An 18,159-nucleotide genomic window follows, 5' to 3' on the forward strand; every position below is an offset into this window, starting at 1 on the left:
GCGTAATATTGTTGATTGAAGAAATAAGAAGATGCGCAACCTTATGGGCGATTTTGAGGCACAAAACCTGTCCGAGATGTAGTTGGCGTTACCGTCAGCCTGTCCGAGAATTCCGATACTTAGTTTAGCTCCGCGCCGCTGCGCGCTGATAGTCGTTTACAGCGCAGCGGATAAAGAATACTGTACCGCAGTTCAAGGTTATTAAAACATAAGGTTGTCTCGTAACTCGATCCGCCATTATCGAAAACGTCATCTACTACGTCATAGGAATAATACCACACATAGATAAAGGAATAAAAACTGCCCACAGTCCGACAGTGCATTTCCGAATCGATATTCATTGTGTACTTTATTGTTTATAGTGTATGGCGTCAATAGTGTTCAGTTGTTTGATGTGTGTTTTCTTTATTGTATTGTCCATTTATCTCTCTTTGTCGGTCGCATTTTATTTTTTATTCCTTTTATCTATGATTTTATACGTTCTGTCTACGTCAGAAGAATGCTATTCCGCTTCGCTCCTATTGGTCCAAAAGTTACGAGACAACCTTATCTTTTAATAACCTTGACCGTAGTTTTCCTTTCAGTCGAAAGAGTGAGTGGTTGCTGGCGACAGTGTTGCCAGAACTACTGATTAATCCGTAGATTTACAGATTTTGGGTACAGTACGTTAAACAACAAGTACAAACATTAAATAATTTAATATAATATTATATGATTAAACAAAGAACGGCGTCAGAGTTGGTTTGGAAATGAAGATCGCTGTTCATATGTAAATATTATGGTAAGTGTCAATAATCGTCATTTCCAAGCCAACTAAACGACTTCTTTCGATGATACAACATATTCACTACCTATAAAAGAATTGTTGTTTATTCTATGTTTAACAAGAATAAATTTTCAATATATAAACGCGGATTTTTAATCCAAAGATATTTTCGTCAAACGTATTATAGATATTACACATTTTAATATGGCAACACTGTCGCTTTCAGATCCACACCGTTTTCGATATGTCTTCGCTGGACGAATTAGAGAAAAAAAGTGTTTTATGCGTTGACCGCAGAACGATTGGTGTCACCACCGTAAGCACTTGAGACGTAAAGGGAAATCAAATCAGCCTTGTCACGAATTTACCCATTAGGTTGCGTATCTTTCCAATTCTTTCAATCAACGATAATATAATTTCTAGTTTTCCAATCGCGCGTAATATGCTTTTTACAACACTCATTATGTAATACAGTGTCACAGATAAAGTCCGCATCATTTAAGAGTTAATGAGTTAGATTAAAAATGACGTAAGAAAATTTACTCTGTTGGTCTCGTGTATCTGTCAAATTTGACGTTTAAAATAATAAATGGTTAAAAAACAGGTTTTCTGGCCAAATTTTGAAAAACTTTATTTGCAGAAGTTGTTTTAATTTTATATAAATATGTCAATTTCAGCCCTCTAGATGAAACGTAATTTTTAACCAATAGCTGCCGGTTCTCGTGATACTGATAGGGACCCGTCATTTGAAATATTTATCTAGCACGCATATGTTTAGTTCAATGTTTTGAATAAATTAATAGTTTTTTACGAAATGTAAAATTTTGTTGTAAAAATATTTGATTGTGTGATGCAAACTATATAAAGGGAGGTCCGAACTGTATTCTGGAAACTTCAGCAGCATATTCTGCAAATAAAAATAAGTAAAAACAGTTCTTTTAAATGTATGTCCTAAAATGCTTAGTTTCGGAGGTACAGGGTTTAGAATTTTCATCTGTATTTCGATTTTTTCCAAATAATTTCTGAAGTAACGTCAATATTTGGATGAAAATTGGTGTCTGGAAGTTTTTTGATTTCCATTCTAAATATCTTGAGAACAGTTGCTCGTAGCGATTTTTACCAAGAGATATTTTTTATGTAAAAAGTCACGGAAATGCTTTCACTCAGTAGCTTTATACAGGTACGGCCGAGAAAAGTTTTTACTCTTCGAAACAGTTAAAACATATGTAAACGTCGTACAAAATAAAATCCGTTGCATGTCATCGAGCACGTGCGTTGATTTTAGACAGCATTGTTGCCAGATTGCAATCGGAAGTGAAATATTTTTAAAATTTTTTTAAGATCTAATAAATATTCTAAAATAAACTTTAAATTGTTAACAGTTTTAAATAGTTTAAAGCAGCGCTGAAAAAAACTATTTTTAAACAAAACATGTTTTTTATTGTTTAAAACAATTTTTTATGGTTTTAAAGAACATTGTAAATACAAAGTCGAAAATATGTTTAAAATACTCTATGTTTAAAACACTTTTATACTCTGCTTTAAACCATATCGTGTTGAGTAATGATAAAGCCAAAGGACAAAACTTAATTCGATTTTAGAAACCTTAATGGTGCTCCTCCAAGTAGTAGTACAGAATTAATAGTTTATTTAGACAATATTAAGTTGAGCTGATTACTCTGTTTTTTATTCCTTTTGTATTATAGTTGTTTTTTTTTTCTTTTGAAAGAGTTTTTCTAATTTTTTATTTAAATAAACACCTGCACACCAAACGTATTTAATACTCTGTTTTAAACAAATATTTAAAACAAGTAGTGGTGTCTTAAAAATATTGTTTGAAACAAAATGTTTAAAACATAACAGTCTGGGTTTCGGGCAATTATTCTATCTATTATAAAGAGTGGTAAATGATTATCATATATATAGGCAACTTTTTGAAATATTTGAAGAATTAATAAGTATTTTCCATAGAAGATTAGTAGGTTTTTTTCTCAAAATAAAAAAAAACTCACTTTACTGGTCTACTTTAAAATACTTTATTATAATATAACGGGCCGTTATTGTCCCTTTCTTTCTCAAAATATTGTATCAAAGATGACACTAATTTTTGGCACCGATTACTTAACTGCTTATGTATTTTCAAAGAAAAAACTAACAACTACTACACAAACTATTCTGAAAACAACAGTTTTCGATCGATAGATAAAGGTTTTAAAAGATACAATACACACGAGACACAACTCCCAACTAACGATCAGAAAATTCTGGCAAATGTCAAATAAACGTGGCACCGCTGCAAACGCTTCCTCGGCGTTGCCAACACAGTATCGAGTGGGAAATTTAAAGCTCATTGAAAACGTCCCATAACGGCCATATTTGTGTAGTGGTATTTTTTAGACACATTTATTAGCCGAATCGATAGCTCGCAACGGTTTTTATTTTGTACGACGTATAGGTGGCGCCCCCTACAAAGAGAGTCATATTGACATCAAAATCAAATTTCGCATGTCAAAAAACTTCCAGACACTAATTTTTATCCAAATATTGACTTTACTTCAGATATTATGAAAAAAAACTAACAATGTATCTCCGAAACTAACCATTTTAGGACATACATTTATACGAACTTTTTTACTTATTTTTACGGCTTTTTATGCTGCCGAAGTTTCCGGAATACAGTTCGGACCACCCTGTATAAAGAAGTTTCATATGATGCGGACTTTATCTGTGACACTGTATACTATTCTAGAATTTTTAATTGATTTGTATATTTATTGTTTCCAGATTATCCTGTCTATGGAGAATCGTTTGTCTAGCAGTGTTGTTAGTGATTATTATTGTAATAATAGTAGTTGTTCTACTAGTAACAGGAAAAATTGGTCTCACAGTTAAAGGATCTGACGGCACTACTCTCAAGCCCTACTAAATCAAAAAGTATCACTATTTTTACGAAATATTCTATTTATATACTTACTACTTTGTGTATATTGTTAATTATATTTGTAATTTAGTTATATTGTAAATGTAAAAAATATATGTAATATAAAATCGTAATTTGTTGTCTTGTTGATGTGAAAGGTAATTAAAAAATGCATTATCAAAGAAATTTTTATATCGATTTATATTATATTTATAATACAATATGTGTACTCTTGTAACAGACACACACACTTGCGTGACTATAATTGATTGACTTGTGTCAATAATCCACACAATTTCTTTTGTGACCTAAATATTATGTATAGCCACATCAACAACTATCACGGCCTCTATAAATTTCTGGTTCTTTATATTTTGTTTTAATAATGTTTCTCTCTTCTAGTCATAATTTCCTTACCAACAAGATTTTAATTATATTTTGTCAATATTATTAAATTATTATCAATGTTTTATTAAAATTTTATACAAAAATTAAGTAAGTTTCTGTTTGTATTTTTATATATCTACCTATTGAGCTATCAAAGTGTTTTATGAAATTGGGTTATGGTTTTGATAGTTAAAAAAATTTAATGTGATCTCCCCATAAGAATTGTTTTTCTCTTATCATCCTCAGCACGCTTATTCATAAAAAATTTTGATTATATTTTTTATTAGACTATTATCTATTTTTCCATTTATTTTAAATAAATAAAATAAAATCTGTTATACATATTAAAATGTTTTTCAAATAAAGTATATGTCTTTTTTTGTATTTTTCTGTTCTTCAAATACTTGTGTCCGAAAGTTTTAAAATACAGCGTTTTTGTTATGCATTTATTTGTTATTTTTATTATAAGTTATGTTTATTATAAGTTTATTTTTTTTAATATAACGGAATTAAAAATACTAATTCTTTAAAAAAATAATTTATTCAGCTCTCGTCTACCAATCTAAAGGTTGTGGGTTCGAATCCCACAGCCGGCATTTCATCAGCCGACTATTTTTAATAAAATAAAAATAGTTTAGGTACCTAGGTCGACTCAGCCTTAAATGAGTACTTGGGATTCACAGTCCTGAGGTAATAATAGGCGGGTGAAGCGTAGTGCCACATTACCTTCCTTGTATACCGAACGGCTCTAGCATGGCAAGCTGTACCTTGCTACTCCCAAGGCGTTAAACTCTATACATATACGGGAGCTATTATTATTATTATTATTTACTTTCAGAGCTCCAATCTCACAGAAAGCTTAAGTTTTTATATTTAAGTCATTTGATTTTTTCAGAAGTCATTTTTCGAAAGCCCGACATAAGACTTAAAATTTAAGTCTTTTTCAAAATGATTTGTTCTTGAAATCTTTTTTCCGAAATAGAAAATGATTTAAGTCTTTTTAGAAAAGACTTAATCATTAAAAAGGTTTAAGTCTGTTTATGGAAGACTTAAGTTAAATTATTATAATCACAATTTTTGGGGTGCAATTTTGGCTGACTTGATTTGACGTTAATTATTTTGATTGAAGTCATTTTGATGACTTAACTTGCAGATCAAAATGACTTAAATAACGTTAGGTATATTGATTTAAGTCTTTACAAAAATGACTTGACTTGAAATAAAATTATTTAAGTTAGACTTAAGACTTAAATCATTTGAACTGTATGTTGAATTTGATTTAAGATTTAAATCAATTTGATTTTAGAAATCACTTAAGACTTTAGTCTTTTTAAAACTGACATGTTGCAGCTCTGTTTACTTTATACCGGGTGGTGCATCGGCGTTGGAAACAGGAAATCCCATGCACATTTTGAACTGTTCGAATATTGGCTGCCCTAATGATTTTACAGCTAATGAATGGTTCTTGACCAATGATTCAATTCATACTCTGACACTTAATGAAGACTGATAACAGAAGATAACTTACTGCTCTCTGTCTGTTAAATATTATGTTATTTTATTACCTATGTTCATGATTTTTAATTTGCTACCGCTTATTATAGCGAAAAATGAAACAATAAATACTCACTAGTGAAAATTCTAGAACCTGTAGCCTGTAGCTACTGGGATGACGACAAGCACAATAAATACAATCTTCACAGTACATAAATACAATTTTACAGAAATTACCAGGGTATTACAGTTGCAGTGCTTTTTTGGGCAGCGTTCTCGTTCACTAAAATGCTCTGCGGGCTTCTTTCGGATAATATTTCATTATAAGCCAGTAAACGTAGCCGAGTATTATATGTAAAGGTGGAAAAAATTAGTAACCAACCAATCTCAACGGGAATGTGTAGATAATGATCTCCTATTTAACCCCTCAAAAGTCCCATTCGGTCCCAGTGGGGGAAGTTTGAAAAAAACCGCCGTCATCTCAGATTTTTTCTTTTTTTTCAAATATCTCCGTTAGCATAACTTTTTTCGAAAAAACTAAAGATATGTTTTTTGGAGAGAATTAAATTTAGAATATTTTACCTTCAATAATTTTTTTTCTAAAATAAATATTAATAGAGATAGAGCAATTTTTTACTATACGTTTTGTAAATTTTCCAGTTTTTTAAACCAATCAGTTATAATTATTGATTATTGGCATTAAGAGTATAGTGAAAATATCAATAAACCAAGTATAAATTTAAGCATTAAAACAATTAAAAATAATGTTTAAATATTATTTATTAAATAAAATTATTGTTAAAAAAATTATTATTAAATTAAAGTTATTAAAAAAAATCTGCTATGACGTCATCCTGATCGTCATTTTCGTCACCAACTAAAATATAAAAGTTTGTACAACTGATTCCGTAGCACTAACGTAACTCTATTCCGTAGCACTAACGAGAACTCTGCAAACCTCCATTTACTTAGGACATACTTTCAGGTAACTGTAAAGATATATCTATTATAGAAAATGTTATAAGGTGTATTTTTTAGATTCAAGAATGGATTGGTAACAAGTTAGATCCTTTACAATAGGATGGAAGAAAAATCAAAAAGGCAATCTGACACCTATTCAATCAATAGAAGATGTGGCGCCTCCTGACCTACTAAAATTATTTTTTTTTAATTGCAAAGAGAGTCAGTGCTCTAAAAATTGCTCTTGTAGAAAACTGGGTCTTAAATGTTGTTCAAAGTGTGTTCAGTGCTACGGAATCAGTTGCACAAACGTTTGCATTTTAGTTGAGGACGAAAATGACGCTCAGGATGACGTCAGAGAAGATTTTATTTAATAAATAATATCTAAACGTTATTTTTAATTGTTTTTATGCTTAAAATTATACTTGGTTTATCTATATCACAGATTAGGTATCCTATAAGTATACAGATAAAAATCTTGTCCCTAATTCGTGGTACGAAAATTGTTTTTTATGACGATGTGCAAACGAGTCAAATTTCCTCTGCGTAAAAATAAACTCGCGCAAAATAACAATAAACAGCGTAATAGAGAGATATCGCTAAACCGAATAGCGTGCAACTGGACGTTAATAAGGCCAGGTGTTATTTCCTTTACGTGAGGTGGTATTAATTCTCTTCATTTATAGTTATCGGAACGGAAAGAATTCTGATCGCGTCGCGTCCGCTATTTAAACTTAACCTAATTTTGAAATTGTTTTGTTTACTAGGTATTTTAAAACTAAAGGGCTAAAGTGCTTATTTCCAGTGCTTTATTGTTCAACGTCTGCCAATGGGTTAAGGGCAACAAGCAACAAATTCTCTTAGAAGGGCTAAGTCGTCATCGGCTGTAAACCTAAGACTCTTTATAGGTTCTTTAGTATTGGAAGAGGTGGAATCCATATTTTGGGCCATATTTATTTAATTAAAACTAATCCCAGCTACTTAAATATCAAATTACCTAATAAAACTAAAGCAATAATTTAAAACAATTCAAACATAACCTAAAATAAAAGATCTTGCCGCGCCGGCCGGCTCGGGTTGTCAAATACCCGCACATGCCGATTTAAGCAATTTTTAAACGTTATCAGAGGTTATTTAGAAAGAGCGCTTGGTGTAATTGATCCGCAAATTACGTCAGGTGGTAACGTTATTAGCGGGTGTTGCGTTAAAAATTGACTCGCGCATATCGTAACAATGATAAGGTGCGCATAAATACTGGATGACGCTATTCGGTTTTCCGATATCTCTCTAATAACTGCACGGGTCAGGTGCTGTGCACAATTTTAGAGGCCATAAGTGGGCTTGCTATGTGCGCAAACTAGTCACCTAACTAGTGCCCGATTCCGAAAATTGGAACCACGAAAAATAATAAAGAAAAAACAAAGATTATAATCTGTATAATCTGTGTCTATATTATTACTATAGTGTTGACGCAAAAATTATAGCTGATTGGTTTAAAATAACTGGAAAATTTATAAAACGTATAGTAAAAAATTAAAATCTCTATTACTGTTTATTTTAGAAAAAAAAATATTGAAGGTAAAATGTTCTAAATTTAATTATCTACAAAAGTCCTATCTTTTGTTTTTCCGAAAAAAGTTATGCAAACGGAGACATTTGAAAAAAACCAAAAAAAATCAAAATGGCGGCGGTTTTTTTCAAACGTCCCCCACTGGAACCGAATGGGACTTTTGAGGGGTTACATAGGAGATCATTGTATCATGTATACATTCCCGTTGAGATCGGTTGGTTACTAATTTTTTCCACCTCAACCTCCAGATTGACTGGCCTATTAAGGCAATCTTCGTTTCGGTGATTTGTTTTCGGGCAATTTTCCGGATAAGCCGTGTTTTAACTGCCGACAACGTGAAGTTGATATTTGTGATCAAGGGGCCTATCAGGAAAAATAATTACCTAGGGAAATTTATTAAAATAATTAAAACCAAATATTTACATAAATATATTTATTTTATAACATCTTAGCCCAGTTTCCTATACCATTATAAATGGAAACATTGAAAACCAGTCTACATAGTAAGTAAATAAGATACTTCTAGAACATATAGACATTTCGAAGATTTCATAGTTAAACACTGTTATGGAATCTTTCTATTTTTTGAGTTATTTCAACAAGCACATTTTTGTATTTAGGTTTGATACAATATAATTATCGAAAGTTAATAACAGGAGTGCCTTACTTAAATGTAGGGCAGTTTTTCTTTTTGTTTTTCTTCTAATTGTAGTAATTCTATTAAGTATTGTGATAGATACATATCTTCCTTCAACTTCGTTGAAAAGTGCGTTATCATATAATTTTGGTTTTCTGGTAGTAGAATATACGAAAAAAAAATCAGATCAAATTTATTTTAAATTAAATTAATCGAGTCTTATTAATCAAATTAATCTAGTCAAATAATAATAATAGTTAGTTTCTAAATACTATACAAGGTGAGTTTCCTACGATGTTCTCTATGGGTATCTCGGAAACTACTGGAGATAGAGAGTCGGTTAAATGGGGAAAGAATTGCAGTTTTGTGGGGTCATAAATATGCGCCTTTCGGATTTTTCGGAGAAGTTCAAGGCTTACTAGACATTTCGAAAAAAACAAATTTTGGCTATTTTAAAACTTGTCTCTAATTCCATTATAATCTACCATAGGTATGTTAAAAGTTTTCAGATAAAAGTTGTAGATAATCACATACCTAATGAGTTTGTGTTTTCTGTTTTTTTTCTAAAGCCTGTCATTTTTGACATATGACACAAACATTATGTTTTTTTTAAACGGAAACCCTAGTTGGCCAATACTTCATAAAAAGCGCCATTCTTTAACCTTTATATCAGCGATATAGGTATAATATGTTTTCTTTCGAAAAATTACAAGTTATAGCCAATTCTTTACTTTCTTGGCTAATTCCCATACCAATAATACCATGCCAATTAGTTGGCATCAAAAATGTAAAAAGTTTTATGTTTTCAAAAAAAAATATCGTAAAATTCGTAAAGCACTCAATTTAGAATAAAATAATCTAAGAATGAAATGATTCTTTTATAAACCTGCATTAAATCAAATTAAAATAGGTATGTAACTTTTTTTTTTAATATTATTTAACAGCAATTAGCATTATCATAAATTATAAATAATGTACCAACATATCGAAATAATAATTTCTTTGTTAATACGGTTTAGAATTCTTAAAATAACAGGGAAAAATAATCCACAATTTACAATAAAATAAAAGTTTCGTTTAAATTTCTTAATCAGCTGATCACTATTAAAGTTCGCAGAAACCCGGGGCTATATTATTACATTACTCTGAGGAAAATAACGAAAATAATCGATATTTTTGACTCCGCCCCGAAAGGTTCACGATTTGTCCTCCAGTTGGCAGCACATTTTGTCTAGTCGGTTGAACAACTTTAAGAATATATAAACAAGGGTATTAGATTTACTATTATGGATAGTTAAAAATACTTTTTTGATTAGATAATGAAAAAGCCCGGGACTGTAAAAATACTAGCCTTAATTTGTTTTTCATAAAAAAAATACTTTTTTTATATATATTTTTTTTTCGTTTTTTTTTTGTTTCTTGTATTATTATAAGTTTAACTACATACACAATATACTGTTTCTCATACTCCAATTATTTAAAAATACAATAATATTAATATATACAAACGCACATCTCTTTGTTTTATTGTATTTTTATCTTACAAAAGTACCTAACTTCTCCATTTTCTATAGGATCTTATGACAAAATAAGATTCGACTTACGTCGTTTCGACTTAAGGCGCTATTTTGAAGAACCTAACCTGCCGTAAGTACGAGGACTGCCTGTACTTATATTTTTACAATCTTGAATTTGTTGAAAATGGAGCTCTCAATGCCCACCGTTATATTGAGGATGTCCTCCATGAAATTGTCTTCCCATTTGCTCTTTTTATTGGAAATCAGTTTATACTGATGCACAATTATCATGGCATTAACCAGGGCCCACGTTGCGCGGGGTAACGAATTAGGAGTACGAGTAGTTAACGAGTACCTGGATGAGGTTGGACTACGAAGATTGAAATAGCTTCCTTGTAGTCCCGACCACAATCCAATCGAACATTTGTGCGATGAACTTAAAAGAGCGGTTCGTCGTGGTCCTATTCCACCACAAACTTCACAAGAACTAGCCTTAGCTCTTGCAAAGGGTTTTCTTGATCTTTAGCTTGATATTCATCAAGCTATAGATCAAGAAAAAATAATTATCCTTGTTCATTCGATACGACGAAGAGCTCGAGCTGTTATTGTGCGAGCGATTATACACGCTATTAAAATTATTATAAAATTATTGTTATTGTTAATAAAAGAATCTCTGAAATCAATACTTTACTTAAAAATGTGTAGCTGATAAAAGAATAGAGATAATTATGATTATTGTTAGTTCCCAGTAATAATTAGTACGCAGAAAGAAAAAAATCGTGGGTGTTTGGGAAGGCTTGAAAGGAAACAATGTTTTTGCGACGTTTTGCGACTTTATTGCCGCTTCTTCACCCTTGTTTTGGTGCCTGAAGAAGCGACAATAACGTCGCGAAACGTCGCAAAAACATTGTTTCCTTTCGAGTCTTCCCAAACACTCACGAATAGAGATAATGGGATAATCCAAAAAATGAAATGTTAGGAATACATCTAAGATTACAGGAAAGTGTTTTGTTATCGGAAATGCCCGTCTCATTTTTTCTACAGGGTATTTTGAATTTGTTGCTAAAAGCAGTTTTGATTTACCCCGGTATAAACCCACCTAATCGAAGAATATAAGCTATTAAAAAAAAAAAAATAATACAAATAAATTTATCTTCACACTGATACCATAATCTTAAAAATCAGATTACAAAATAAAAAGTTATGAAACATCAAACTTAAACATCAATCAAATTTTTAGGGTGGCGGAATTTTGTGCCGGGGAGTATATAAGCTATTTTATAAACTAAAATCATTTAATAAACTTTCAACATATTTCTATATCATGATATGTCATATTATTTTAAAAAAAAACTTCATTTAATTTTATCATATCAAACCTATTAATCTTGGCTGTGATTAAAAACTTATAAAATCTAACGGAATCTCTCTTATAAATTAACATTTATAAATTTAGTCAGACTTTAAAGAACTACATTGTTCTGGTTAGTTTCAACTGAGGGGATAAAAAGCATTCAAATACATTGAACTACACAACAAATATTATAATATATTTAGAAACTCAGTAAATATCTGATATTATGTACCATATTATACCGTAAAGGTTAAGATAAGATTCGCCACTGGTATGCTTGTTATTTTGTTATTATATCCAAATAGGGCAATAAGTACACATTACAAGGGATAAAGGATGTCAATGATGGTGATGATGGAATGGAATTATACACAAAAAAAGTTTGCGAAACTCTTTTCTTTGATAACAAAGTGAAACATTGTGAACTCCTAAAGAATGGCTTAGATAAATGTAATATAAAAATATATCAGAGTAGAGTTATTGGGAGTAATCATTGATCCTAATGAATAAAAATCAAGTAATTGTTATATTGCTCGAATAGTATTTGCTCTAAGTAAAATCCAGTGCTAATAGTCTAAGAGCTGGCTACATAAAAAACCTTATCATCGTTACATGGCTAATTTTTTGTGTGAAGTATCTTTTTGTGTAGCCATTATGAAATCCGAGCCATTATGAAATCCGCCAATATGAGTCTGCCAGCGCGATCCCGGGGCTTAAAGCGGGGGCGGAAATCGAATGGGTAAAATTTTGACACTAAAAATATTATAAGATACATGAGATATAATTGCGAATATAGCTTTTATTTATTATTAAGAAACGTGGAAAATTTTTGGCAGACATTTTTCTAGTCGCTAAAATGCCGACAGACAACGCGAAAGAGGCATGAAATTTTAAAAATTATTAAAAAATGAAATTTGAAGAATGAAAAAAATTATGGCATATTTGCATGCCGATTGGTGAAATGTCATATTTATTTATTTTAAAAGCTGTATGCAAAAGGGCAGACAAAAAGGTCGTGGCTCAATCAGCTGCAGACAGTTATCAAAAGCGCGATATTACTCTAGCGCTTTATTCAGGAAACGCGGGCCGCCTCATCCATTTAAGTATAGATAAATCAGATAATATACGATTATATTATAAATATATTTTTTTATTATTTCAATAACGATTTTTTTGTCTGCCCTTTTGCATACGGCTTTTTAAATTAATTAACAATAAACATGACATTCCACCAACCGACATGCATGTATGCGATGATTTTCTTTTGTCAAAATTCTATGACTCTTTCGCGTTGTCTGCCGGCATTTTAGCCACGAGAAAAATGTCTGTCAACAATTTTACACGTTTCCTAATAATAAATAAAAGCTATTTGGCAATTATAATAATTTTATTATATTTACTTTTTTTTGTGTCAAAATTTCACCCTTTCGATTGGCCGCCCCCGCTTTAAGTCCCGAGATCGCGCTGGCAGACATGACTATTTCACAATGGCTACACAAAAGGATACTTCACACAAAAAAATAGCCAAATAACGATGATAAGGTTTTTTATGTAGCCAGCTCTCGGTCTATAGTGTTCACATGAATAAAACTTTTAAGTAAATGCTGCTTTTTCTTATCTTCTGTAGCTTTTGCTTACTTAATAGGTCTAAAAAAGATGAATCACACCAAAAATTTCAGGAAATTTCAGTACAAAGCATATATTTGTTTTTATAACTCTTATATCTACATATAAGTATAGAATTAATGTGATACTTACATATACTGGGTGCGTCTCAAAAGTGGCTCACCCCTATAACTTTTTTACTTTTTCAGATAGAAAAGCGGGGTTTGATATGTTAGTATATGACATAAATTAGGATTGATTGACGTATTCAGTTCTTTTCGGCCACTTCCTGTTACACGGGAAATGACTACAAGTTTTGATTTTTAAATGGCTATACATGCCATTGTATATTCTGTAAAATCAGTGAAATGATGCTTATCATGTTTTTCCCCTTAACCCTTCAATTCCAAAGCAATTACTCCACTAGAAAAATCATTTTCTTAATTTATTCATATCATTTTAAGAAAATGTTAGTAATTGCTTCTATTTGTTAAGAAAAAGCTTTAGCTAGAAGCAATTTCTGCAATTTAGAGAAACTGCTGCGAGCAAAAGCAATTAAGAATTTACTCCATTACTTTCAAGCATTAACTATGATTTTAAAAGAAAAACCAGTTCCTAAATTTTTAATCATTAGGGTCATTGTTGCGCAGACTTTATCATAAAGAAAAGATGTTTTCCATTTTCTTCTTATTAGGGCAAGACGTTATACATAGGATAGTTAAACATTATTTTGAACACGTATTTTCAACACATCCAGTTTTAACATATATATTACTCAGTTACACGCACGATTCAATATATTTTAAAGATTCTGAAAATTTATTTTAACAGTATTTAAAATTGTAGAGCCTCATACAGAACCTCTAAATTAGTGGAATAAACTAGTGGTTTCAATTATACTTTATATTTAGAGTTTACGATCATTCACTATGTCTGAAAAATACAATTAAAATTAATAGAATATCCTAGCAACAGCTTGCGGTAGTCAGTTGTATCGATAGAGAAAGCCTATAATTAGTTTATAAAACAGTAAAATTACTCGCAAAAAAAGTGTAATTAGGGAAAAAAGTTAAAATTTTACTAATTGAAAATTACTACCACTAATTTTGGCGTTCTAAATGCTTACATTGAAATTAAAGCAACAAAGTTGTACGCTAATTTAAAAAACTAATTTATTCCACCAATTTCCAGGTTCTGAATGAAGTTTAATAGCAGCTCAAAACTAGTTACCATCAAAACTTGATATTGATTTTCAAATTAAAATAAAAAAAAAACAAATTGAAATAATTTTTGTTCAAAATATCATTAGCACGGATACTTCAAAATTTCAACATCCATAACAACAGTGAATGATAATGACTTATTGTCTCATTTATTACATCTGGTATTAAATAATATAATTGTACATTGTGAAAATCAATTCAAGATTTTTTGGTATATAATTAGTATGCTTATATGATATAACACGTATGATTCTTTTTGTTAACTTTGATATTTGTTCATTAGTCGATCAAGTCAAATAATCACTGTTTTTAGATTGTGCTTAATTGACATATTCCTATAGATAAAAACGTTCAATGTTTGTTTGTTCACTTGCTAATCGAAAAAGTCATTAATTCGTATGTCAAAACAGAATAGTAAAGAACAAATTTTATAAATAAAGTTGTCTAGTACCGCATTCAAGGCTAGCTTCTGTTAATGTAAATATAAGTATTTTGTAAGAGGGTACTACAGAGAATATTGGGATTCTGTAAGTATCAACAGCCTGGAATGAAGCGGTATATGGCGCATTTCATATTACTTTGTTGGTGAAATATTAAGAGGACAACTATTTTCAGTAAATTATCCTTATTAATAATAATAATGATGTTATAATTTGCCTAGGCATTTTCTAAGTGCAACGTCAAATAGTAAAATTATTTTAGAGATTTAGTAATTTTGCTATTTGCCTTGGCACTTAACAAATGCCTAGGTAGAATCTTAATCATCTGCTGATGACGCTAACATGGTTAGCGATACGCAAGACCAGTGTGTAAAGTGTTTTGTTGTATTGTGGTGAATTAGAGTTTTATTTTTTTGCCTAGGCAGATGGCTACTTGCCTAAATTAGCTTCATGTCTACGCCAGATATACAGGGTTTTTCAAAAAAGATGTGCCATCTCTCGTGGGGAGACCCCTTGCGTAAAAATAAGATTTTTTTTTCATATCAACATAGGTCCGATTCTGCTTTGTTTTGTAGCTACAGGGTGTTAAAGTCTTCATATTTTTTCGATTCATTATAATTTTCTTCCAAGTACATTTAGCGTTTCGGATGAAATTTTGAGAATATCATTTGCTATAAATGCATAGTTTTAGAGTTACAGGATGTTAAAATTTTTTTTTTTTTTTCGAAATTATCTTAAATACCATTATTTTCTATTTGATATTGCTGTTAGGTTGGACTAACAGTAATAATAACTAATAGTAATAATATTTAATAATAAATTAGGTAAAATATAAATTTATTAACTTTATTTTAATTTTAATTTTATTAATTGTGATTAATCAAATTCCGTTTATCTCATCAAGGAGGCCCATTTCGTCAAAATACCAAGAGATTACTTTTACTTGGCATTAAACGGTCTACACAATTTTGATATCAAAAGAAAAAAGTCAGTGGCGCATATATTTTTTTTCGAAAAATATTCCAGTGATAATCTATCTGCATGTCCCTGATGAATTTATCGATACTTTTTTAGCACTAAAATATATAGCACTTATAGTAACTTTAACCCTCAAAATTTCATTCGAATCACTAAAAGTACTTGGAAGAAAATTATAATAAATCGAAATATTATTAAGACTTTAACACCCTGTAGCTACGAAACAAAGCAGAATCGGACCTATGTTGATATGAGAAATAAATCTTATTTATACGTAGGAAATCTCCCCAGGAGAGATGGCACATGTTTCTTGAAACACACTGTATATAAAGATCCACACACTATATTTTTGTCAATTTTTGTTTTACTTATTTATTGAACCGTTTGTTCGTTTGAACTTAGGCTAAATTTGATTTCTCTCAATGTCATTGTGCAATAGCCGTATACAAAATAATTATGTTCTACATTGTTATTATTTTTATTTTTATTTTCATGATTTTTTTAGCAAACTATATAAGTCTATCCGCTTTAAATCATAAACTCAGTTTTATATAAACTTTAGTATTTGGCTGAATATATAGGGTTAATTGCACATTTTTTACTCTAATTTTAAAACACTCTGTGCAATAATTCAGAACCACCTCTCCTGAGCATTTTGTTTTTTGACTCATGTCGGCACATGCCTTACTTAAGTCTTAAGAATGAATTTGCAAAATTTGCAATTTTTTCAACTATCATTACTTTATGATGTCATTTTTTAATATCACGAGGTGGATTTATTGCCGTAATACCATATGGACACTGGATTAGAACTCTATATTAAATTAAGATATAAGAAACGTTAAAAAGTAACGATACAGGCTTGGTGTTAATAAATATTAGTAACACTAACAGAACTAAGGATATTAAAAAAAAAACATAACTGTAATAACTAAGTGTACAAACAAACAAAAAACTTGTAAAAATACTCTATTACTTTGTATTGCCTCCCCCGGCTGTTATAACTGTCTGTAGATGTCGGCTCATACTGCCAATGAGGCTGCAAATTGTATATTGTGTTAAGTTTACCTATTTTTCTTCAAGGACCAAGAGAATATTCATAATTTCGACCATTTTCAACAAGATCAATGACACTAAGAACCATATTTAATCGTACACAACAATAGTCACCAAAGCCACCAAGAGTAACAACATCAAAGAGCAAACATCAAAAAGTAACGATAATTTATAAAAAATAGATTAATAAAAAATTGCAAAAAGCTTGTGGCAATGTCATTTTGCTTTTAAAAATTCCAAGGCATGTGTTGTCATGAGGCAAAAAACAAAATATTCAGCAGGCGTGGTTCTGACCGAAAAATAATTTTTTAGCAAAATTTACTCACGAAATTATTGCACAGGGTATTTTAAAAGATTTACCGCAGTTGGTCCATATTGGTGATGTCTTGAAAAAAAACCATTCCTATTTCGGATTTTTTTTTTGAAATAGTAATGCGGTTTTTCCCAGACATCAAACATCAATAGGGTATTTTAAAGATAGGGTAAAAAACAACTCTTCGGTTAACCTTGTATAATAAGTCAAATACTAAAGTTTATAATAAACAGAGTTTACAAATTAAAATTGATATATTTATATAGTTTACTAAAAAAATCAAGAAAATAGGGCTAAAAATAAAAAATATATAATACTTTAAATTTGATGAAAAATTTTTGTGTGCTGGAAAATTTTGTAATAAAATATACTTATGCGGGTATTGCAGGCTTCATGAAATGTGTAGGTAGCCCCCTTGCTGTTAAAAATCATTATGTGTATTACTTATTTTACAGCATTTTTAACAGTTCTTGGACAAACATTTTTAACATTGTTTCTTTTGAAATTAAATTGAAAATATACGCAATATAAAAGACGAGATGATTTATAAAAAAAGATAAATTGATTTTCAAGAGCGAAATATCCATTCACTGGATCGATTCAGAAGTATAAATCAATTTAAAAATTGAATGCTTTGTTAAAAAAACGATTCTGTGAATAATTGGTCTGCAACCGCCATCCCTAACGTGAGTAGCAAAAGATCGTGGAGTCCCAAATCTAATTTATTTAAAAATTAAACTTCTGTATAATTTTTTTTGCGTCGATTTTTCTTACGTCAATTTTTAATAGTTATCCTGCTATTCGGGGCAGAGCAACAAATCAACAATTAATAAACTCAAAAATTTCAACAAATCAACAATTATTAATAAAATCGGTGCAGCCATTCTTCAGTTATAAATGGTATAACTAATCTGACTTTGTTTTATGTAAATAGATAAG

General features: G+C 30.4%; 1 long non-coding RNA gene across 1 annotated transcript in view; it reads left to right on the top strand.

Moving 5' to 3' along the window:
* LOC115874945 overlaps positions 1 to 4,451 on the top strand; it is a 32,634-nt gene extending 28,183 nt beyond the window's left edge. Inside the window, exon 3 of the long non-coding RNA XR_004048932.1 lies at positions 3,551 to 4,451. This is a non-coding gene — a long non-coding RNA (uncharacterized LOC115874945). The remainder of the gene's footprint in view (positions 1 to 3,550) is intronic.
* Positions 4,452 to 18,159: the final 13,708 nt, after the last annotated feature.

The sequence above is a fragment of the Sitophilus oryzae genome, unplaced genomic scaffold, assembly GCF_002938485.1.
Source record: "Sitophilus oryzae breed Bouriz unplaced genomic scaffold, Soryzae_2.0 scaffold_1307_pilon_pilon, whole genome shotgun sequence".
Classification (NCBI taxonomy): Eukaryota; Metazoa; Arthropoda; class Insecta; order Coleoptera; family Curculionidae; genus Sitophilus; species Sitophilus oryzae.